Here is a 3,495-nt window from a genome sequence, read left to right as displayed (position 1 = left end):
GATTTAATAGGCCATGTTTTTCAATTCATGAACATTATACTCTTCAATTTTGCTAGTAATTTCTAAATCATACTTCAAAGTGCTCATATTTTAGTAATCATACAAGACTATTCTTAAAACTATTCAAATCAAGAGTCAATATGTTGCAATATAAGGGTATAACTTATTTTATCCTAAAATAGACTTAAAGACGTATCTTGTTCATAATGGAAATATTTTCATAATGTGAGAGAATGCATATCAACTGTTGTGTAAATGTTATATTTTTATTAATCTGAGTATTTAGAATTTGGGAACTAAAGAGCCCCTAATATGGGACTTGCAGGTCCTAAAAGCCAAAGATTCATTTCTAGAGTATTATTTCAAATGTCTTTTTGGGGAAATATTTTTTTCTTCAACATAGTGTTATATGGGAGGGGCTTTTTATAACCCTTTTTACCTTCACTCCCTCCCATCTTCCTTCTCATACCTATCCCTGTAGACCAATCCAGAACTTTCAGTCACTATCACATTCCTGTTTCCAAAGAAACATCCCCTAAAGGAGCAACAGTTTGGATTGTGACTGTTTGCCTTCTTCTCATTATGGACATATTATAGCCTGAAGCTTTGAACGTGTAATGACATTTTAAGAAACATATTGACTATCATCCTATACATTGTTTATAAAGGCCTATTGCTAAAAATGAATTTGCAAAAGGACAAAGTTTTAATCAGTGAGCAACAAAAAGAGGGGGGAAATGAGTACACAAAGGTAATTTTAAAAGTCTAAAAGCTAATTACTCTTAATTCAGCAAATCCGCATAATGCCCCTAGCACATTTGAAGCTGCTAAAAATTTATTTCATGAAATATATTTTTGGTTGAACTGGGGACCTCAACTTCAGTAAGAAGTACACATGCATCTGTAGTGTGATGCTCACGTGGGAAGGACTGAGTTCCACCCAATGAATAAAAAGAAGAGAACAGCTTAGCCTTTACTTATTTTAATAACTATGCATCTCAAATTATATGTGCTCAATAAATATCTATTGAAGTTTAACTGTGTGCAAGAAATGAGCAAGATGCTGAAAGGAAAATTGATAGGAAGGATATAGCTCCTGTCCCAAATGGATTTACTGGGACTGGACACCTGGGAGTGGAAAGGAAAAGAGAAAATTCATAGATGATGCCGAGATTCAGGGTAAAAATACAAAGGAGGGTGGTGGCACTAAGAGAGTAGAAAACAGGCAGATCAGCAGGTTTGGGGTGGTGCTTGCTGCTGGTAGACATGAGTGGAAAACATTATGAGTGAAGGAACTAGAGTTTGTAGTTCATATAGCATCCATTTATATTATATTTATTATGTTATATTAGTATACTACATTATATTAAAGAATGGAGTTCATGGAGTTTATTTGAAAGTCATACAAGAAAATATGACATTTGAAGATATAGGAGCCACTCAAATGTTTCAAGGGAAATAGGATGGAATGGGGAAATTATAGAACACTGGGAAACAGGCGGTAAGGAGTGAGCAATGGCCAAGAAAATTGGGGGGAAGAAGTTCAGTGTTGTGGGAGGCAAGAGATCAGAACTATAAAAGGAGGCATGGGGTAGTCAGCAAGGCAATGATAAAAGAAGAAAGTCTGAGTGACTCCATCATAAACATATTTCATCATTATTTATGAAAAATGATGCTAAAATCAGCCATAAAAATTGCTAAGTTGATTTTTTAGCACTAGAATCGGTTTTATACTTTCACCCAGCTTACCATCAGTGTTAATTGTCTTGGTAATTTAAGCATTGATCATTCAAACTGTGAATTATTAGTGCCAGTGTGTTACAGCAATGGAACACCCATTGAACTTGGGGCTCTCAACCCAGAGTTTGCCAACCTGGGACGTTTGGCAATGCCTGGAGACGTTCTTGTTGTCACAACCAGAGGGGCCAGGGTGATACTGACATCTAATGGGTAGAAGCCAGGGTTTGCTGCTGAAGATCCAGCAATTCCTGTAGGAAGGCCCTCAACAAAGGGTTATCCAGTTCATAATGCGGATACACCCAAGGCTGCATTACACCCATGAGCTAAGGAGTCAGTTCTAGCTCAGATACTAATTTCATTTTCCTGCAGTTGAGTTTTCTTATCTGTGGAAACAGAAATCTAGGAATGGAGTAGATAAGCGAGGAAAATGGAATTTAGATTAGATTACTCTAAGGTTCCTTCCATTTCTAAAACAATACTTTTCTTTCTTTTACTCATTATCCATCATTCCATCATATCACCGCTCAATCTCTCTCTCTCTCTCACCCACAGTTTATGTAATTTAAAATATGCTTAAATTTTGTAAGGCAGACCACTAGTGAATACAGACCACAATAAGAGACAGAAATGGAGAAAAGAGGGAAGAATAATTATTAGGTTTTATCAGCAAACAACAAAATTGAATTTTTAAAAACTATTGCTTAAGTCTCAAAATATTTAGCTTCTCAAGCACATTTTCAAAGAACAGCTGGATGAGTCAAATCATAGTAGTGAGAATTCTAAAAGTATCAATCTAATCATTCATCCAACTAACACTTACTGAGTGTTTCATATTAGCCTATCATAATGTAAACGAAAACAAAAAAGTGCGGCACCAGTAAGAAGAGACAGGGCTAGATGCACACAGTGTAACTGGGAAGTACAGAACCACAGAAGCAGGAGAGGTGCAAGAACCGTGGGGAGGAGAGGCTGCACATTCACTCATTTCATTTTATATTTTGCCAGGGGAGAATGAGAACATAGTCCCCCACTACCACAAACTATGCAGTCAAGTTGCTCACATTTGGGGAAATCGCAAGGGTCTGCACATTGAGAGTGCAATGGATGTGCCTCGCCCTGGGAAAACACTTCAGTGATCATGGCATCACCCCTGCCAGGTAAGTATGCACACTGATTTTCGAGTGCTGGAAGAAGAAAGGTGGAGGGGGTTATCAGAGAACAGTCTTAAAGGATGAGTAGAACTTGTACCAGAAGTGAAAAGTGTGTTGGGGGCATCCACAGCAGAGGGTCAGCACCTTCAAACATAAAGCCTTCCACATGGGATGACACTTCTTTTTAAGTCTGTTTTTTTCGTTTGCAAAATGGGAATAATAACACCTTTCCCAGTTAAAAGGGAATTATTGTAAGGATCAAATGAAGTATTCTGTAAGAAAGCACTTGATGATGATGATGATACCTCTAACTTTAAAAGTGATTTTATTATTTTCTAATGTCATCCAATTTATTAAAGCCATGTACAATAATCTGATAGCACAGGTATTATGATCTATTTTACAGATGAGCAAAGGAAAAAGTCTTTCTGAAAGTATCAGATAAAAGGACTTGGTTGTGAAACCTATATTCTACACACTGTCTATGTCTCTTGATTCAAAACTATAAAGTTTGGCATATATAAATATGTGTATATATATACATATCAATATATATACATATATATATGCATATATATGACAGTGAGGCTTTTTCCCTTACATG

General features: G+C 36.4%; 1 non-coding gene across 1 annotated transcript; it reads right to left on the bottom strand.

Annotated features, from left to right (window-relative positions):
* Positions 1 to 2,742: 2,742 nt before the first annotated feature.
* LOC114493465 lies at positions 2,743 to 2,905 on the bottom strand. The gene has a single exon (XR_003684139.1). It is a non-coding gene; the product is annotated as a U1 spliceosomal RNA (small nuclear RNA).
* Between the last annotated feature and the right edge of the window lie 590 nt (positions 2,906 to 3,495).

This window comes from Phyllostomus discolor, chromosome 1 (genome assembly GCF_004126475.2).
Source record: "Phyllostomus discolor isolate MPI-MPIP mPhyDis1 chromosome 1, mPhyDis1.pri.v3, whole genome shotgun sequence".
Taxonomy (NCBI): Eukaryota; Metazoa; Chordata; class Mammalia; order Chiroptera; family Phyllostomidae; genus Phyllostomus; species Phyllostomus discolor.
Note: the sequence above shows the minus strand (reverse complement) of the source record. Positions and strands in the feature narration are given on the sequence as shown.